The 21756-nt window shown below is 41.9% G+C and overlaps 1 protein-coding gene across 5 annotated transcripts in view; it reads left to right on the forward strand.

Moving 5' to 3' along the window:
• KLHL29 (kelch like family member 29) overlaps nucleotides 1-21756 on the forward strand; it is a 445820-nt gene that overhangs the window by 48653 nt on the left and 375411 nt on the right. The window contains exon 1 of one of the 5 annotated variants that reach the window (XM_087947361.1): nucleotides 13941-14028. The exons of the other annotated variants lie outside the window; for them this stretch is intronic. The gene's annotated coding sequence lies outside the window, so the exon portion shown is untranslated. Of the gene's footprint in view, nucleotides 1-13940; nucleotides 14029-21756 lie in introns of those variants that run through there. 5 annotated transcript variants of the gene reach the window in all.

Consider the following 21756-nt stretch of genomic DNA (forward strand, 5'->3'; position numbering starts at 1 on the left):
CTTCATGCGGTATACCTAGCCCTGCGAGCTTCGCTCCTCAGGTGAGAAGGCACCACATTCTGGTCCTTACGGACAACACCACCACCAAAGCCCATATCAACCGTCAGGGAGGCACCCACTCCATCATCCTCATGAGAGAAGCCGAACGACTATGTCGGTGGGCAGAGACGCATCTTTCCTCCATCAGGGCAGAGCACATTTCCGGGGTCTCCAACGTCCAGGCAGACTGGCTGAGCAGGGCCACGTTGGACCCAGCAGAGTGGCGCCTGCATCCGCGGTTGTTCAGGGAAGCAGCAGACAGGTTCGGGTCTCCTCTGGTAGACCTCTTTGCCTCGCCGCTCAACACGCAGACACCAAGGTTCTTCTCTCGGTTCCCTTCCCACGGGGCAGAGAACCACGACGCCCTGCGTTGCCCGTGGCCTCCCGGCCTCCTGTACGCCTTCCCTCCGCTTCCGCTGATCCCCAGGGTAATTCGGAAGTTGCTGTTCGAGAGGCGGAGATCCTACTAGTGGCCCCATATTGGCCCAGGAGGCCGTGGTTTGCGGATCTTCACGGTCTATCGGTGGTTCCGCCGTGGAGAATCCCGCTGGACCAGATCTCCCTGTCACAGGGACCTCTGCTTCATCCAGAACCACAGTGGCTGCAGCTAGCCGTCTGGAGGTTGAGCGGGAAAGCGATGATTGAAGAAGGCTTGTCTACCCAGGTCATAGATACCATTCTGGCTGCCAGGAGGCCTTCCACTACTCGAATTTATGATTCAACTTGGAACAGTTTCTGTAAGTGGTGCCGAAAATCCTCTGTCAATCCTCGCTCTCCTTCTATAGCACAAATTCTAGCCTTTTTACAGGATGGCCTAAATGAAGGTCTCTCTCCCAACACGTTGAGAAGACAGGTCGCGGCCCTCTCAACGGTGGTGGCTGGCGGCTCCTTCAGCTCTCTTTCCCACCACCCTCGCATTAAGGCCTTTTTAAAAGGGGCTTCTAATTTGCGCCCCGGTAGTGCATAGATATCCAACATGGGACCTTAACAAAGTTCTCCTGGCCTTGACTAGGCCTCCCTTTGAACCTCTCAGGGAGGTACCACTCCAGTTTCTCACCTTTAAGGTGGTCTTTCTTGTAGCGATCACCTCAGCTAGAAGGATATCTGAAATTGCAGCTCTATCCGTGAGGAAGGACTTGTGCATTTTTCATTCTGATCGAGTTGTCTTGAGACCAGACCCCTCCTTTTTACCAAAAATCAATTCTGCTTTTCACAGGGCGCAGGAGTTGGTCCTACCTAATTTTTGTCCAAAGCCTCTGCATGATAGGGAGAGGCAATGGCACACCCTCGATGTTCGAAGGGCGTTGCGTATTTACATATGTCGCACGCAATCCATCAGGAGATCGGAGTCCCTGTTTTTGTCATTTCAGCCTAAAACGCTGGGTCAAAAGGTACCACCATCCACGGTAGGCCGGTGGATTAGGGCGACCATTTCCAAGGCCTATTCAGTTCAAGCTCTTCCAATCCCCAGTGGGATAACGGCTCATTCCACCAGGAGCGCAGCTACATCAATAGCTTGGGCTACTCAAGCCTCGCTTCTTGACATTTGCCGGGCGGCCACTTGGGCCTCTCCGTCACCTTTCATACGCCACTATAAGATTGACACTTTCGCTTCGGCTGAAGCGTCCTTTGCAGGCGAGTCCTACAGCAAGTGGTTGGGGATCCTAAGGAGATTCCGATCCAGACGGAGTCCCGCCCGTAGGACAAACATGCTTTGGTATGTCCCACTCTCTGGATGCTCGCAGCAGTTCTACGGAGAATGGGCGTTGGTTCTTACCTGATACGCCTCTTCTCGTGGAACTGCGTAGAGCATCCAGCCCCACCCTTCTTGGTCCGTCTGGTAGGGAATTCTGTTTTTCGGCCAATGATCGTTGTTGTATATACTTGAGTTGTTTACTAGTTCAGTTAGAGGATTGTGGTTGTCCTCTCGTCTTCGTGAAACTGGGAGAACGCATGGAGGAGCCACGTGGAGGAAGGAGGAGCGTTCTTCAATTATAACTCAGCCTGTGAGAAGGAAGGACTGAAGCACCTCCCACTCTCTGGATGCTCTACGCAGTTCCACGAGAAGAGGCGTATCAGGTAAGAACCAACGCCCATTCACCACATACATTGATTGACTGTAAATTTTCAAGTCTTTCTCATCATCTTGATCATTTTAAAATTGGAAATGCTAGAACTTAATATGAGAGTCTTCCATATGTAGAGAATGTATTCTACTAGGGCATTGTGTCTTTCATCTATTGTAAGATTTCATATTCCTACAGGAAGAGCAGCAGCAGCAGCACTTATTGAGGCTGAATAACCTGAAGTGAATAGTATGCTTAAAAGTGTAAATGGAATAGATTTGACTTGGGAGGTCTGTGTGATAAACTCTTTTTTTTTTTTTTTTGAAAAAAAGTTTTATTAGTTTTTAAAGGCAAACAAAACAAACAAAACGTAAAAACATCCAACTTTCCATAAGTATACAAACAGTGTGTCGGTTGGTTTACCAATTTTTTTTGTCCGTCCATTTCGTAGTCTCAATTACAGTTACATTACATAATGACTCATATTATCATGTGTGATAAACTCTTAAAGCTAGCCCACAGTAGTTTGCATAGAGTCTCTGTGTGGCTAATCATGTTTGCATTGTAAAATATATCCGTAGCTCAGCAGTGTTCTCAGAACAGTGTTAGATTCGATTAGTAACATACTGCGTTCAAGAGAAATATTTGCACGTCAATGACATAATCTGGAATGAAAATGAAGGAAGTTTTGTCTTACTTTTCTTAAAGCCTACAGGTTAAAATACTAGTGGTTTGTTCATTATTCTCAGATTAAATCTTAAAAGTTTAATTAGGGAGAAAAGGAGAAGACCCCCTCCTTATAGATAGGTAGGTAGGTAGGTAGATAGATAATAATATATTGAAAGTAGTTCTTGCAGAAGGAGAAGGCAAATCTTTCAATTAGTTTTGTAATAATAAAGTCATTTAGATGAGTGGGAAGATATAAGTGCATCATTCACCTTTAAGCCTTTGTAAACTGCAGTGTCCATATGTTCAGTTCACGGCCTATTTTTCTAAACAGATCTGAGCAGTTGTCAGGATTCAGAAGTTAAGTAGTGTCAGGCTGGAATGGGAAGATTCTGGAGAAGATACTTGTCTCCTAAACTAGAAAGTCTTAAAATGTCACTTTAACACTGAGGTGGGTGAAATATAAATTTAATAAATAAATAAATAAATCTGTATTCTATAAGAAGTTAGTGCCAAATCAGTTCTGCAATGCTGCCAAGAAAGTTATGTGGATATATGCACATAGATGAACTCATCAAAATTCAAATTAGAAGAGATTTTGACTTCTTTCTGACCATAACACATAAGAGAATATCTTGGTTATAAAAGATGGGACACCTAGACTGGAAATTCCATATAGGGATTTAGTCATAATTGGCAATATCTTTTTTTTTTTTTTTTTATAACTAGAAATAAAGTACTGCTCTGTTTTGAAACATGTTTAATTTTTTACTTAGGAATTTGAAGTGTGGTTCCCGCATGCTACCAGCAAATTTTCTAATTTAATGTTTGGATTGTATTCTTGTCTTTTACTGTACTTGGAAAAATATTTTTTTTCTCCACAATTATAATTATTCTTAGTGAATCGGTTGCTAGGGTTTTTGTTGTTGTTAGAAAAGAGAATATTTAGGTTGTATAAAGAATGTGATTATAGGCTTGATTTATTTGTGCTGTGAATTTTATAGCAAGTTTTAAAATGAGTAAAAGGGTAGCGGCTTAGCTAAGTTGTTAGATGAAATAAATGAGGCATTGTGCTAGTATGCAAATTAAGTGGTAAATTAAGTAAAGTTGATAGTAGATAATTAATAAAATATATAAATTGAAATGGCATGGAAAGTATTTTAGACTGGGGCTGATTGTAGAGGAACTGTGATTACACTGCAGAGCAAGTTTAGCATGATGGTTTAAGGTAGAGGGCTTGAAATAACCGGGTAGCTGGCAGGATGACTTTGAGCCAGTTGTCCTCCCTCAGCCCTAGGAAGAAGACAAGAATCAACTCCCACAGAAAACACTGCTAAGAAAATTCCTAGGACTTGTCCATGTAGCCACCAAGAATCAAGATTGACTTGAAGGCTCTCACACAATGATTCTACTGACTTGACTAATATAACAGACGTTAAAATATTGGTGTGAAAGAGCCTAAATTCAACAGAATATATGTGATGCTAGAGCAGAGACAGGCAAGCTATCCTAAAGATCTCTTGTTTCCATTCCCATTTTTAATCCTTCCCCCAGTTTAAAAAACCAGATGGCTTCCTACAAGCCATCAGAAGGTTGGACTGAGTAAATTGTACTCTCCAGTTCAAGCGTGGTTTAGATCTATGCTAGTGTAGGGTTTTTCAGGCTGTCTTCTGCAGAATTCTAATGTTCTGCAAGAACTTAATGGAATTCATGAGACTGAAACCAAAAGGAAAATTAGCTCAATCAGCCAATCATTTTTTAAAGAACAATAGCAATAGAATTTAGACTTATATACCGCTTCATAGTCTTTACAGCACTAAGTGGTTTAGTGAGTCATCATATTGCCCCCCAACAATCTGGGTCCTCATTTTACCAACCTTGGAATGATGGAAGAATGAATCAACCTTGAGCCCCTACAGGATCGAACTACTGGCAGTGAGCAGAGTTAGTTTGCAGTACTGTACTTCAAACTCTGCACCACCACAGTTCTTAATGCACAGGAAAGGGTGAGGCTTGTGAAAAATATGCCATGGCTACCACATTTGTTTTAAAACTAATAGTTTCTGCAGGTGAAAAAGTTTTAAAAACCCTTGCTAGAAGAAGGTGCCAGGTTGATAGCAGTGTTCCAATATCTAAGGGGCTGCCACAAAGAAGAGGGGATTAACTTATTCTCCAAAGCACCTGAAGGCAGGACAAGAAGCAATGGGTGGAAACTAATCAAGGAGAGAAACAACCTAAAACTAAGTATAACTTTACTGACAGTTGGAACAATTAATCAATGGAACAACTGGCCTCCAGAAGTTGGGGCGCTCTAACAGTGGAGGTTTTTAAGAAGAGATTGGGCAGCTATTTGGCTGAAATGTTATAGGATTTCCTGCTTAAATTGGATTAGAAGACCTCCAAGGTCCCTTCTCCTCTATGCTGCATCGAGAGCCCAGGATGGGTTGACTCCTTCCTATGATGTCATAGCTGAGTCTGCACTAAGATATAAAAGCCAGCCCTCGGGAGAGACCCCCGCTTTTGACTCAGCTCCTTTCAGTCAGTAGCTGTGTCTCTGAAAGCTCTCAGGAGAGCAGCTCACTCTCTCTCTCTCTCTCTCTCTCTCTCTCTCTCTCTCTCTCTCTCTCTCTCTCTCTCTCTCTCTCTCTCTCTCTCCCTCTCCTCTCCCTCTCCCTCTCCCTCCCTCTCCTCTCCCTCTCCCTCTCCCTCTCCCTCTCCTCTCTCTCCCCTGCAACGTTGGGAGCAGCTTTACAGAGCTCTGTGCAGGCAAGCTGGGCAGCGTGTGCAGACCTCCCCCACGCCTGCAGTTTGGAGGGATCGTAAACACGATCGGCAAACTGATAAGAGCTCAAGCCAGCTGATCGTGTAGCTGGTTGCTGTGTTTTTCCCTTGCTGACTTCGCTCGGGGCTCTGTATAGCCTAAGGAGCGATTCTTCGATCTTGGAGCCTGTTTTCCTGTAGTCAGTGGCCATCTTGGATTCAAGCCTTCCACCACGAGGTGAGAGGCCATTTTGTAAGCCCGGGGGCCATTTATACCCTAAGGGGCTTAATAGAAAAATTTCTAAACAGCTTCTTTCCAACACAAAAGCCTTTATTTTACAAATGGAGCAAGATAAGGCTCTGGCAGAGCTTTCCCCCCCAGTGGAACAGTCTCTTAAGCCCAATAGGAGAAAATGACGTAGGCAACGCACCCAATCAGTCCAGAGGGAGGTGGCTGCTAAAATCAAAGCTAAGGCTCTAGCCCCTAAGAAGGCAACTCAGGCTGAATTGAGGGCAGAGAAGTGCAGACATGCAGCTCTAGAGAGGCAGTTCAACAGAACTATTCAACAGAAGGAAGTGCAACTACAGCATGTTTCAGGTGATACTCATGGGCCCCAACCAAACCCTCCCAGGGGAGGAGAAGTTATCTATGAGCCTTTCCATCCTCCATCCTCTTCTCCTGAGGCTCTTGCTGTACAGTCAGATCCTCAGGATTTCAGCAGATCTGAGCCTTATTTCCAACAGGCTTCTGTGCCCTATGCTCCTCTCCCTCCCTCCAGGCCTCGAACCTTTCCTCAATCTAGGCCTAAAGCCACCTTCACTCCCACAGCAGTGGCCTCTACCTTTGAGCATAGACCAAGGGATATCCAAGATGTAGTCTCATCAGCCATTAGGCAGGGATTGGCTGAAGGCTTCAAGCAAATTCTTCAACCTCTGGAAAGGGTTCAGGCCCTTCTCCCTTCTCAATCTATAAGTTCCTTGCCTCATCATCCTGATTTACACAGGCCTCAGGACCTGAGAGTCCATTCTTCTCTACCAGAATGGGAGGAGGTGGATGAGGAAGGAAGGCCTTCACCATCTGAACACAGTTACTCCTCTCATTCAGAGTGTGAAGAGGGTGAGATTTTTGACCAAAATCTTTCAGAGGAAGAGGATTCTCGCCCAGAGCAGACATCCTCTGCATTGGTCTTCAAATCTACTCTCTTCAGACCATTACTCAGCAAGGCCTTGGTCACTGCCAAGCTGTCGCCAGAGGAAGTGGCTCCCGAGCCACAAGGAAATACCGCTAGCCAAGGGGATTCGCTCTTCTCCAAGCCTGTAGTGCATGCAGAGGTTTTGACTTCTCCCATTTTGTTCCTGGACATGGTCAAGGAACAGTGCGCTTCTCCTTCAGCAGGTCCTCGCCCATCTTCTCTAGATAAGCGTTTCTACAATGTCAGCGCAGCTCTGGACAATGCCCTGGCAGTGCCTTCTGTTGACATTCCGGTTCTGGCCTTGTTCTCATCTTCTGGCACTCCCACAGAGCCAGAAGATATCCTGAAACCGGATGATAAACGTTCCGAACAGACCCTCAAGCGCAATCACCAGGCTGCTGCTTGGGCTGTTCAGGCTCTGGAACCTTATCTCATCGAAACCAGAGATAAACGTAAAATTCTCTCTTCCTCTGGGAAGAAAGCCGACTATCGCCCTGTTCCTTATCGCCTTCCTGCCCTCCGAGCGGAGACCTCACCTCGCTTCCCCTGCTATCTCATACTCCCAACGCCAAGACCAATGGGTGGAAACATCTGGCAGACAACAACCTTCTGCTGGTAAACGGCTCTTTCCGGGGGGTCATTCCTTCCGTCGCTCTAAGTAATCCCTCGTTCTCCCCACCCTTCACCAGGGCATCCATACGGTGGCTGCGCCAACTCCAGAATAGATTGCCTGCTTCTGACCTTCGGTCTCACCAAGACCTTAATAAGATTATTGCAGTGGTGGAATTCACTGCGGATGCCACTCTCAATTCCGCCAAATTTGCATCCAAGGCCATGGCATCTTCTGTAGCAGCAAGAAGACTTTTATGGCTCCCGAATTGGCAGGCGGAGTCATGCCGAAAATGGAAGCTTCCATCAGATAAGCTTTTTGGCGATGCTCTGGAACCTTATCTCATCGAAACCAGAGATAAACGTAAAATTCTCTCTTCCTCTGGGAAGAAAGCCGACTATCGCCCTGTTCCTTATCGCCTTCCTGCCTTCCGAGCGGAGACCTCATCTCGCTTCCCCTGCTATCTCATACTCCCAACGCCAAGACCAATGGGTGGAAACATCTGGCAGACAACAACCTTCTGCTGGTAAACGGCTCTTTCCGGGGGGTCATTCCTTCCGTCGCTCTAAGTAATCCCTCGTTCTCCCCACCCATCGGAGGTTGCCTAGCCTTCTTTGCCTCCAAATGGGAGGAGTCAACGACGGACGCCTGGGTGCTCAGCACTATTAGGTCAGGGTTACAATTGGACTTCCTACCCCCACCCCCCAAATTTTTTTTGATCTGTCCTGTGTCTCGGGACATTTCCAGGCAAGCCCTCATGAATCAGGCCATTCAGCACCTTCTTGAAATCAGGGCTATTCAACCTGTTCCCCCGTCTCAATGGGGATGTGGGCTTTACTCTCACCTTTTCATCGTTGGATCCCTCATTTATTCCGAAGGTTAACACCTGGTTTCACAGGTCCCAGGACATTGTTTTGCCTGACTTCTGTCCTCTCCCGCACCATGACTTAGAGCGGCAGTGGCACACGGTAGACGTAAGAAGGGCTCTTAGAATATACATTAAGCGGACTTCCTCCTTCAGGAAATCGGAAGCCATGTTTGTTTCCTTTTTCCCTTCTCACTTGGGGTACAAGGCCTCTTCTCCTACTATTAGCAGGTGGGTCAGGTCTTGCATTGAGCAGGCCTACAAAGCTGCGGCCCTTCCGGTTCCCCGAGGTCTGACGGCGCACTCTACCAGAAGCGCGGCCACTTCTGCTGCCTGGGCGACCCAAGCATCCTTGGAGGAGATTTGTCATGCGGCCACATGGACATCCCCGTCTCCTTTCATCAGACACTACCGTCTGGATGCTTTTGCCTCGGCGACTGCAGCCTTCGGAAGACGGGTGCTTCAATGAGTGGTTCCACAGTCGGTGTGATGAGCCAGACGAGGACCCGCCCGTGGACATGCAAGCTTTGGTATGTCCCATCCTGGGCTCTCGATGCAGCATGGAGGAGAATGGGCGTTGGTAGAAGTTACTGTGAACGCCCTTTCTATCTATGCTACAAGAGAGCCCAGCCCCTCCCTTGATTCATCTGGAGAGGGTAAGACATATTTCTGTATTTATTTTGGGCTTTCAGAGACACCTTTCAGTCTGTCAAGTATCTTCGCCAAAGCTGGGATCTCTCCCGGGGGCTGAGTACAGACTCAGCTATGACGTCATAGGAAGGAGTCAACCCATCCTGGGCTCTCTCGCAGCATAGATAGAAAGGGCGTTCAGGGTAACTTCTACCAACGCCCATTCTAACTGTTATTCTGTTCTTCTGATGATTGCTCCTTCCCCCCCCCCCTTTGAAAATGTTGTTCTGGAGATTTTCCAGAATAGTATGGTTACTGATGCTGAAGGTTTCAATAATCAAAGCAAATTGCCACTTCATCACATATCCTCAGTGAAAAACCTCCACTAGAACAACATATGAAAGATATAACACTAATTAGATTGTTTTCTGTGTGGGGAAGGCAAAACCAGCTGTATGCTCTTTTCTGATTCATCACCTCGTTTCCTCCATTAATTAGTTCTTTCCCATAATGGCAAAATCACGCACATGTTAAGGAGACTTTACGCAAAACTAAGTATGGTTTATGTCATTACACTGTAAAATAATTCATGTAATATATAACCTGTTATTCTCCTTGCAGCCCAAAGTAAATTTTATTAAAATTCAGTACGATGCAATTAAAACCTTTGCATTAAAAACATTTTGCTTCTCTAAGTACTTCTGTCTGAGTATAATTTTTATAATTCCAGGTAAGGAGAAACTTCCCAAGTAAGGAATGCAGGGGGAGGGCTTGGGAGGGCCAGAACAGACCATGTGTGGATTTGGGGCAAGGGGGCAAAAAAGGGCTTAGTGCAGCCTGCTTGGGGGCTGAGGAAAGTCAGAGGGTGGATGGCACAGCGGGGCATGAGTCCAGGAAGGCTAGTGAGTACGTGGTGTCCAGGAAGGATGAGACCAAATTACCAGAGGGACTTGTGACCTTCCCATTGATTTTGCTTATGGAAAGCTAGCAGGGAGGATCACAAACGTTGACCATGAGACATTGCGAGAGTTATAAGGATAAGCTGTTTGCCCAGTGACCAAATCATGATCATGTGACCGTGAGATACTGGAACTTCAAGGACTGGTTATAAGTACCATACTTGTTCAGTGCCACTGAAGGTTTGAATAGTTGCAGAAAGAGCAGTACTATTTGTACTTGACGTTTTCTGCTGTTTAATGTATGTAGAGTTTTGATCTATGTAGAATTTCTTCTTTGTTTCAAAGGCCTTACTTAGAATGCCTATGTCTGATTTTACAATGTAGTTTAAGACAGCCCCCCCCCATCCTTTCGGGCACCAGGGACTGGTTACATGGAGAGAGGTTTTTCCATGGACCGGAGGGGTTGTGGTTATGCATGCTTGCCTGCATCCCATAGATGGGGCTTCGCTTGTTTGCACGGTCCAGTTTCTTGCATGCTGCGGACTGGTGCCAGCCCATGGACTGGGGGTTGTGGACCCCTGGTTTAAAAAGATAGTCCACAAAGCACAAGATGAAACCGAGTAAAATGTACGTGCAGAAATAAGCTCTTTTGCAACAGCATGTCTCTCCTACAGTGCTTGAAAGGCAAGACCGTCTGAAAAAATTGTTGTATTGGTAATAGCATGCACGTTCTGTTCTTCCTTCTGAGCAGTTGAAACTCTTCCTCTGTAGTTTAATTAAGTCTGATATAACAAGTTATTTACATTAATGATTATTACTGTTCATTTGCTAACAATAATAATTACTGTAAAATACTAGAAGTACTCCTTTACATACATGTTTTAGGCATGAGACCCTTCTCATTTTTGGCTATATAACACTCAATATTATTTTCCCCCCTTTGGCCAGTTTCCAGCTGTTACAGATTTTAAGACTAGTCCTATCCCAAATTCCTTTTCATTTGGGGGGCTGATTTTAGTCTACAAATAACAAATATATAATCATATCCTTAATCATTACATTCTGCCCCTAGGTTTACATTAGTGTCCTTGAAAATTAAAATTGTATAATAAGAACATCTGAAGGGCCCCATATCCTTTTATTTATCAATTTGCTTCTCTAATTCCCCCCATTCCTTTTCCACATAGGGATGTTTGTTCTCAAAATAGGAGCTAACCTCTTATCTATTTATGTACTATTTATTTATAAGATGCAAGTAATGCCTTATGTTATTTGGGTACAATGCAAAGGGAAATGTACATAAATAGATAAGAGGTTAGCTCCTAATTTAAAACAATTTAAAGCATAAAAACATTTTTTTTTCTCCTGTTGAAAATGGCTATTACAAAAACAATTCTAACCTTTTCATATATTTGGAGACTTTAATTATAACTAATGTGGTATATTAGAAAGTAATGTGTTTATGTTATAGTAATAGGATTTGTGCCTGTTCAAAACCTATGCAGTGTTTGAACACTTGTATATAAAAACCTATAAATTTATGGTGTAAAAGTTTTGAAAATACAGATAGCAGGAAACGATTTGAGCGTTACTAATGAATGTGATATTTAATATTCTGATGAAGTCCTAAGTAAGAGGTGAAATGTGAACATAGTGACCGAGCTGGAGAAAAAAAAGTTAATGATCGATATTAATGTAAATTCTAATTTTGGGCCATTTTACTCCTTTTTTGTGTAAGAGATTTTATAAAATACTGTACCTTGCCTTAGTCTGATATATGCCAGATGTTTTTGGCTGCAATTCCCTTTATTCCTGACCATTAGCATGCAGACTCAGTATGATGAAAGTCCTATGCTAAGGGAGCATTTGCCCTAGAATAACATGTTTTCATTTACTTTAAATTAACATTCTTTGTTCATTTGTTTTACATTGCCATGATAAACTTTCTAGCCCCTCTAATTCAAAAAAGGTACTTAAATATATATTTTGTCAGTGAGTTTATTAAGAACTAGTTTTATAGATGTGTTCATCAACTTCTCTCGCGTTTCTCCTGCCTTGCCATCCGAGTTCTTGTTAGTTGTTCAAGGAACTCTAGTTTGTTGTCTTGTTCCAACATCCTATTTAAAAAAGAAAAGAAAATACTGTTCCTTTCCTATGTCCTTCTTCTGCACTCAAAAGAAGATATGCATATTGCTTCTTCGTCAGCAGTGACCCTGGCGATGTCACAAGCACAGGGAGAGTTGTATGGTATTCTGTATTTTGTACTTGCTTCACTGTTCAAATTCTATACGATTTGTTACAGCATGCTTCAGGGTTCTTTTTCAGTCTTCAGAGATTTAGCTTAAGTCACAATATAAGGATCTGTTGGTGGCAGAACTGAATTTGTGCAGAACGACTTCAGTTACAGTGCTGTTCTTCCAAATTGAACCTCTTCATCTGTCATTCATTTGCAACAAGCAATTCCAGGTCATTTTTAATTGCTCTCAAGAGCTGATCAATCCATACAAGATCCTTTGTTGTTGTTGTTTTCATAGTTTGTACCTGTTGAAGGAAATATTTCTGGGCACATCAGCGTTGTTTCTTGGACCTCATCAAATGCCTGTCTTTAACACCATCTCATTATTGAAGTTGTCCCTTTTTACTGCATTTCCTGAATTTCTCTGAACATTTGCGATTAGTCTTCTCTGACTTTTATCTTTTGAAACCATATGGATCAGTCTAAAGCAGGGGTGTCCAACCTTGGCAACTTTAAGACTTGTGGACTTCAACTCCCAGAATTCCTCAGCCAGCTTTGCTGGCTGAGGAATTCTGAGAGTTGAAGTCCACAAGTCTTAAAGTTGCCAAGGTTGGACACCCCTGGTCTAAAGCTCAAGTACTGTGGAGTAACTTAATGTAAAGTATGTGTAACAACAAACAATGGATATTTGTTTATTATACAGAAAGCCTTTTTATATACAATAGCTCACTTCAGCTCTAAGGTTTGCATAAGGAAATAGGACAAAATATATTTTGTAAATTTTTGTGTATTGATACATTCCTGATGACTGCTTGGACTGATCCCTGCAGGGTTTTTTTGGGCAGGGTTTTTCAAAATCGTTTGCTATTACCACCTACTCAGGTCTAAGAGAGAATGGCTGGTCCAAGGTCACCCTCTGGTTTAATGCCTAAAGCTGAATTAGAACTCAGTTTGTTGGTTTGTAGTTTGGTGTTTTAACCACTACACCAAACTGGCTCTTGTTATTTTTTCCATTAGGCAACTCTAGGTTCTTTGAAAGTTCAATTAATTATCAATTAGAAGTCCTAGAATTGGCAATTCTGTATTTTTTTTTAGAAAACAATTGGCTCAATATTAGCTTGGTATATAGCTGCAGACTTCATCATGCCTTTAGCCAGCCTATTGTTTTCTCTATAGGAAACAATTTATATTTAAGACTGGTAGATAAAAATAGACCAAACTTCAATCAGTCAATCAATCAATTTTATTTTGGTCTTTCACTAGCATAAATTATAGAACAAAATAAAATTAATCACAACTTTATGAAATATTTTATAACATAAAGGCACTGAATAATATTAAATGTTAATAACATAAAATACCTATGAGAATAAGATCTATAAACCAATTACTACAAGCATATAACATAAAATGCATTTACTATAAAATACCCATGAGATTAAGATCCATAAACAAAAAAATCCTTCGAATAAATAGCCTATATACATCTAAATCCTATAAACTATTTATTAAATTTATAATGCACTATAAAATACTTATAAAGTTAAATCCATACAACTGAAAAAAACTTAAATAGGTAAGTTAATTGATTTAAGGTCTGTGAAATATTCTAACTTAACCAAAATATAAATATTGAATATTTCTAGTCCAGTTTACATGTATTTCCCACTGTATTCTGTATGAGATGCACAAAACCTACGGTGAATAATGGAAGTCTTAGTATCCAGAAATCATCCATGGGCATGGTATTCTTAAGTAATGTCTGCTGTAAACACTTACAATATGTACAGTGAATGGTATCATGTTTACTAGTTTCTACTCACAATGATATAAATGATCCATGAAAGGAATCTTTCTGCAATTTCCTTCAAACACAGGAAAAAGAACAGCACTGAAACCTTGTTTTCTTTTTACCTCTTTTGTCTCTCTCTACAAACATTTGTTGAACATTTTAATGGTGAAAGGCTGTTGGTGTGAAATAGATGGAAAGATCAAAAAGATATCCTGATCTGAAGACTACAGAAATTGACACAGGTTGGACTAGTGACAACTTTGAGGAAGAAGGTGAGACTGAGCTATCTGAAATATGGAGAACAAAGTCATTGATTTGTTTCATCCTTTGAGTAATCTTTTGAACAAGCCCATTCCGATGTAATACCATCTAATATCGGATAAGGCTCAGGGTGCCAAACTGGAGGCTGTCCATCACTCTACCCATGTACCTATTTCCAAATTTTCAGAAATATTTTTGCTTCATTTTACAAGGGCATCATCATGGATGTGCTCATAAATGTGATCCCAAGCTGACCAACATATAACATTTAACAGAACAGAACAGAATAACAGAATTGAAAGGGACCTTGAAGGTCTTCTAGTCCAGTGGTTAGTCCAGTGGTTGCCAACCAGGGTTCGCGAAAAAATTTGGTGATCCGCAAAGAAATGTGACAGCACTTCCCAAAAGAAATGTGAAAGCACTTCCCAAAAGCAATTAATCCAGGCTGTGCGGGAACATAAGGTTGCACTGTCCACATGGCCCGTGGGAACACACTTGCATTGTGAACAACACGAAGTAGTGAGGGGAGGGGGGAAAAGGGCAGAGGAGGGAACTTGCCCCACTCGCCCCACGCGCCTTGCCTGGCCCCACCGGGTTGCTTCTTTCCGCTTCTTTCTTCTTCTGCTTTTGGCTGCATGCAAGGAAAGCTGCAAAAGTCTTTTTTTATCTCTCCCAAACTACAGTCCATAGGTTCCTCAGAAGAGCGACCAACCTTTGCCCTCCAATGGTACACAGGTATCCTACTTATCACATTAAACAAGAAGAAAACCTTCTACGCACCAATTCCACCCGCACTTTCTACAATTTTGTGAACAACAAACTAAAAGACTCAAGGTCCATCCCACCCCTGAAAGGACCGAATGATAAAGACTGCAATGATGACACCATTAAAGCCAACCTCTTTAACACATTCTTTGGCTCAGTATTTGTAAACAGCAATGGATCATGCCCAGTACTTCTTAATCGAACCACAGACAACTACAATGATCTAATACATATCAATTATATAGAAGACAATGTTGAAAAAGCACTATGCAATCTAAAACCATCTCTATCTATTGGACCGGATGGAATATGTGCCTACTTCTTAAAAAAGCTATCCACTGCCACAGCCAAACCTCTTAAGCATAATCTTTGAAAAATATTTCAGGACCAGCTCCTTGCCAAACCTATGGTCACAAGCCACGGTCATCCCCATCTTCAAAAAGGGAGACTCCAGCCTAGTTGAAAATTACAGGCCAATCTATTTATGCTGCGTCACCTGTAAAGTCATGGAATCAATTATTAACCAATCCATTATCCTCTACTTAGAGACATAGAACCTACTCTCTAATAAACAATTTGGTTTCAGAAAAAAACTATGTTGTAATCTGCAATTCTTACACTGCAAAAACATATGGACTATACAACTCGATCAGGGCACAGCAATAGACACAATCTACATAGACTTCTGTAAAGCCTTTGATTCAGTGGTACATGACAAACTACTCCTAAAACTAAAATCTTATGGTATCTCTGGACACCTGCATGACTGGATAGAAGTATTCCTATCAAACAGACAACAAATGGTCAAAATTGGGAGCATCCTATCAAATTCTGTACCTGTCAACAGTGTTGTTCCCCAAGGCAGTGTTCTAGGACAGGGATCCCCAACCTTTTTGACGCCGCGGCCCGGTACCGACATCAGCTGGGCACCGCGGCCCGGTACCGGCATCAACTGGGCGGCGCCATCTTTTTTTGACGAAAAAGTCCTTCCGGTGACCTCACCGGAAGCACTTTTTCGTCAAAAAATGGTGGCACCAGCGCTTCGTGAGCTTTTCGGGTAGAAATGGCTTTCCCGGAAAAGCTCACCGGAAGCGCTGGCGCCGCCATCTTTTTGATGAAAAAGTGCTTCCGGTGAGCTTTCTACCCGAAAAGCTCACCGGAAGCACTTTTTTACCAAAAAAAGATGGCGCCCAGCAACCAGCGGCCCGGTAAGAGTTGTTCCGCGGACCGGTATCGGTTGGGGACCCCTGTTCTAGGACCAACTCTCTTCATATTCTACATAAATGATCTCTGTGATCATATTAAGAGCCAACTGCGTTCTCTTCACTGACGATGTAAAGCTATTCAACACCACAGACAATACTGCTACCCTTCAAAAAGACCTCGACTATGTATCAGAATGGTCAAACAAATGGCAACTTCAATCTCAACAAATAAATTCTCTTTCTTACATATTGGCAAAATAAATCAGAAAATAAAATACAGGTTGAATAGTCAAGACCTTGTTGATGATCCAAATTCTATCAAGGATCTTGGAGTACTCACCTCTAATAATCTAAGTGCTAGAGTCCACTGTAACTACATAGCCAAAAAGGCATTAAAAGTTGTTAACCTAATGTTATGTAGCTTTTTCTCTGGTAATATTACACTACTAACTAAAGCATACAAAACATTTGCTAGACCAATACTCGAATACAGCTCATCAGTCTGGAACTCACATTACATATCTGATATTAACACACTTGAGAAAGTCCAGAAATATTTCACAAGAAGAGTTCTCCACTCCTCTACTCGTTGCAGAATACCTTATGCCACCAGACTTGAAATTCTAGAAAACCTAGAACTATGCTGCCTTTGGTCCGATCTAAGTATAGTATATAAAATCATACATTGTAATGTCCTACCTGTCAATGAATACTTCAGCTTCAACCATAACAATACAAGAGCACACAGTAGATACAAACTCAAGGTTAACTGCACCAAACTTGATTGCAGGAAATACGACTTCAGCAACAGAGTGGTCAATGTCTGGAATACTCTACCTGACTTTGTGGTTTCTTCCCCAAACCCCAAAAACTTTAACCTTAGACTGTCTACTATTGACCTCACCCCTTTCCTAAGAGGTCTGTAGGGGGCGTGCATAAACGCACCAGTGTGCCTACTGTCCCTGTCCTATTGTTGTTTTTTTTTCTTATATGTATCCATGTATTCATAACTATGTTTTTACTTATACCTATTATCGTATAAGCAATTGACAAACCAAATAAAATAAAAAAAATACTTGGAATCTGCCCAGGGTCTTGCAGTCCCTTACAAAAGCTCCATTTCAGCTGCTTCGACAAGCTAGCCTGCACCTTCTTACCCTGAAAGTGGCATTCTTGGTGGCAGTTACATCGGCAAGAAGAATTTTTGTGTTGGTCACCTTCTCTGTTCGCCCTGACCTCTTCCTCTTCCATCCTCATTGGGTAGTGCGGTTGGACCCAGCCTTTATTCCCAAGGTCAATATCTTGTTCCGCAGGTCTTAGGAGTTGGTTCTTCCATATTTATTCCCATCTGGTCCATGACTTGGAGAAGACTTGGCACATATTGGATGTGCACAAGGTCTTAAAGATATATATTAAAAGGACATCTGAATTCCGTAGGACGGAAACTCTTTTTTGTTCCTTCCAACCTTCCTTGTTGGGAGGAAAGGTGATTCCATCCACAGTAAGCAGGTGGATCAAGGAATTGTATAGCCAGGGCTTACCCAAGTTTATCCCTTCCGGTACCCAGAGGCATCACATCACACTCCACTCCCAATGCTGCAACAACTACGGTCTGGGCAATGCAGGCGTCAGTGGAAGAGGTCTGCAAAGCAGCCATGTGGACGTTACCATTGCCTTTCATTTGCCATTACCGGCTGGACACCTTTGCTTCAGTGGATGCGGCATTTGGCAGGAGGGTCCTGCAACAAGTAGTCTTGGAACTTGGGGACCAGGACCCTCCCGAGGACAATCCAGCTTTGGTATGTCCAACTCCTGACCTGTCGGTCGCAGCCTTACAAGGGAGAATGGATGTTTGTTTACCTGAACACCAGTTCTCCTTATAGGCAAGACAGGTCAGCCCTGCCCTGATGGAACTGGTCCTTCCAATGGGTCTATGGGAGGGGGAATCAATAACATTCTCTTTTGCTTTTTTTTTTTTTCTCAGAGGCAGTCCGGTCTGTCGTGATGACTTCACAGAAAGCTGGGAGGAGCTACCCAGAGTGGGTGGAGCTAAGCTAATAAGCCTTTTAGGCAGACTCGGTCCAAAGCAGATAGGTAGAGTAACATCCACTCCTGACCTGTCTTTCCTACAAGGAGAACCAGTGTTCAGGTAAACTAACACCCATTCTCTGCACTGCTGCTGAGCCAACTTTGCTTCATGGCTTCTGTTTCTCTTCTTTAGAATGGCAGTTCTACCAGAGATGTTTAGGCAGAAAAGTTGTTAAGAGAGGAATCGGTCTAACATTGTAATTATGGGCAATTCATAGGCTCAGTTTGGCAGGCAATCCCATAATGGTATTGAAGTACAGCATTTTTCACAGCAAGTGAATGACACCTGGAAAGTGAGGAGATTGTTGTAGGCGTGTCAAAATGTCATCACGGCAGCGTCATATCAGGACTTTTTCCTCCTTCACTAAACCGGGCGTGGCCAGCACGTGACACATCTGGCCTGTGGGCCGGGATTTTGACAGCCCTGTTGTAAATTTGTTCTTATTATTTTGGTGGTATGGTTTGGTAGAGAAGTGATAAGATGGGAAGGGAGATTGAATCTTTAAAAAATGTTGTTCCATTTTGTGGGACTGTTCTAAGACTTCCATCCAACAGCATTATATATAGCATTATATAAGATTATATATAAACTATTTTGTTATCCTGAGAATAAATATTATGGTGCTATATAAATATAATAAATCAATGTACTTCTGTTATGTGTTTGCATGACATATCTAGCTATATTAAGTTAATTACGTTATGTGTAAATGATGATGTTATCCATTTAGTCTTGTCTGACTCTTGGCAGTTCTGTAGGCCAGACTTTTCCACATCTTCTGATCTTGGACTACTACTTTGAGTTTTTCTATGCTCTGGCTGCTGTCAGCTTTGATGATATCCAGCCACTGTGTGTTTTGATGGCCTGGTTTTTTCCTTTTAATGCTAACTATTCCAAGCATAATTGCTTTTTCCAGTGAATATGTATAAAAGGCTGATGCAAAACATAAGTTTGTTCCTTGATACCTTTATTGCTTGCTATATTTTAAATGCATTTTGGAAGAATGCTCTGGCAATACTTGTCTGGTATGAAAATTGTTGTGTCAAACACTTGAATATAATCATCCAAACCAAAATATGTATTTCCTTGGGGGGGGCGGGAACCTAGCCTTTTTGCTCTTTATTTCTCCAAACCTGGTGCAGAGCCTCGAGAGCTGATATTGAGGTCTTTAGACCCATATTTCAGTCCATTACGAATCTATGCTCAGCATCAGTCAGGGAATCCTCCTCTTTCCCTAAAGACTAAAAAAAGATTATCTTTAGTCAAAGCATTTAAATGTTAATTGCAAGCTAGGATGTATGCTTCTGTCCAGCAGAATTCTGGATTGATGATGTACAAACTTTTTAATAGACTTGGAGGGGCAGGATGTAGCTATTTAATGAAGGGTTCTAATTTATCAGAAAGTATCAGTTTGGTGGGGGGATTAAAATGAAACGCTATTTTTATTCTTCCTCCTGCTGGGTAGCTTGGAGCAGATCTGGGGGGGCTCTTGGAGTGATGCTTTATGAACGATAGGAAATAGTTCCAGTGGTCACTTTTTATCCTTTCTTCCATTTGACATCTTCCTCTGAGATTTTCTAGTTTTCTTGGCAAGTGAAAGTTGCCTGGAGCCTGCTGTCTTTTTCCTTCAGTGAACCAGTGTTCTCCTAAGACTTCCTAAAAGAGGAAGTATGAAGTAAAATATCCTGTAAAGAATCAGCAAGGCTAAAGGCAGCAAAGAATATGCGCACTTGTATGAGGTAAATGGAACTTTAAATGACCTTTGCTTAACCTGTCAGTGGAAGAAAATAGGATCTTTTCTAGGTCACTTTCATAAATTTGACATCATAAAATACTCTCAAGCAAGAGTGGGGAAAAATAGTAACTGAACAATGAATATCAACTTGACCATTCTGCATTTCCTCTATCCATTTTTACTGTCAGTTTTGTGTGTGGTGTATAGTTCCTTAAAGTGTTAGTCCTAGACCAAGCAAATTGGCAACTATATGAATAAAGGTAAAGGTTTTCATGTACCAGTCTTCTCCGACTCTAGGGCACAGTGCTAGCACATCTCCGTTTCTTGGCCTAGAAAGTTAGGGTGCTGTCCGAAAACATACTCCGTGATCATGTAGCCAACATGACTACACGCCAAAGGCCCACAGAATGATGTTACCTTCCCACCAAAGTGGTACCTATTAATCTACCGGGATTTGTATGCTTTTGAACTGCTAGGTGGGCAGGAGCTGGGCTGAGGAACAAAACTGTGTTGTGCAGGTCTCGAACCTGGGCTGTCAAGCTTTCCAGCTGACAACCTCAATATCTTTAACCACTGAGCCGTTGCACACACACCCCACATGTATGGATATAAATTATATGTGTGTATACACACACACGTTATCTGTCTATCTATCTATCTATCTATCTATCTATCTATCTATCTATCTATCTATCTATCTATCTATCTATAGAGATATAGAGATATAGAGATAAAGATAGAACTAAAACTTGATCTCTAGTAATCCTGGCTTAAAAAACAAACACTGAATTTAAGTCTGCCAAGCATAAAAAGAACCCGATTTATTCGGGTAAATAACATATCATATGATCTGTAATATGTGATATAATGTGATTTTCTGCAATGAATGCTCTTGTGTAGTGAACAATATATTGAAATGTGGTCAATTAATTACATACTAAATGCTCAGCCGAATGCATCTCTGTCTTCCATATACAACGTTGAAAGAGAGAATGCTCTGCATTTTGGAACCTTCAAAATATTTAATCAATTGGACTAAATTTTTTGATGGACAGATATCTTCTGTATGTCCAGCTAATATTTTTTTATACCCTATATGTGTTTGTTAACATCTTACAAAGCTATTTGTGAATCCATAGCTATTAAAATAGGGAAAAGGAACCAAATGTCAAGAGTTTACTTTCTAGCAATTTTATACTGCTTGTCTTAAAATTGCTTGCAAGTGAAAGGGAAACCAACTCCTCCAAAATCAAACAAGTTTCAGACAATAGTTGATATTGATTTGCTTGGCTTTAAATACCAGGGAGACAAAACCAGCCTCAAACTGGAGGGTTGCATTGGGTACATAAGATCGATTTAAAAAATAATATATTTTTTTCCTGGATATTTTCTAAAAGGGAAAAATCTTACATGCTAGCTTTTCAACCATATACAGCTATGGCAACTTCTTTTCTTCAGAAGGTTTTGAGTGCTGAGGGGAATATGTCCAGAGGTGATATTAGGATTATTTTTCAAGCAGACTTTTTCATATCAGTAACTAATATCCTATATAGTACAGGATCCAGTTATTATAAGACTTCTTTTGTCTAATGGTATCTACCCACCCCACCTGCTCTAAAAAGATGGGCATAGTTTAATGTCTGCTTATTTCTGTCTTAAAGCTGGAGTAAGTTTGGATCCACTCCAATGTGAATGTAATTATATAGTTTCATAGGGGAATTAACAATTAGGGTATGTCAAATTTTTCAGCTTTCAATTTCCAAACATTAGGGGTGCTCAAACGTTGTGACATGCCTTGGGGATTGTAAAGATATTTTGGTTACTTTATTATAATTTACATGTGCTTGGTAAGTAACTACATAAATACCGTAACTTGTTAACATTTTGTTTGTTTCATTTGAATGTCAGTTCGCAATAGAAAAAGTTTTTTTTCCATATTACTTTC

The sequence above is a fragment of the Notechis scutatus genome, chromosome 1 (genome assembly GCF_049901735.1).
Source record: "Notechis scutatus isolate UNSWTSFEM ecotype Mainland chromosome 1, rNotScu1.2, whole genome shotgun sequence".
NCBI lineage: Eukaryota > Metazoa > Chordata > Lepidosauria > Squamata > Elapidae > Notechis > Notechis scutatus.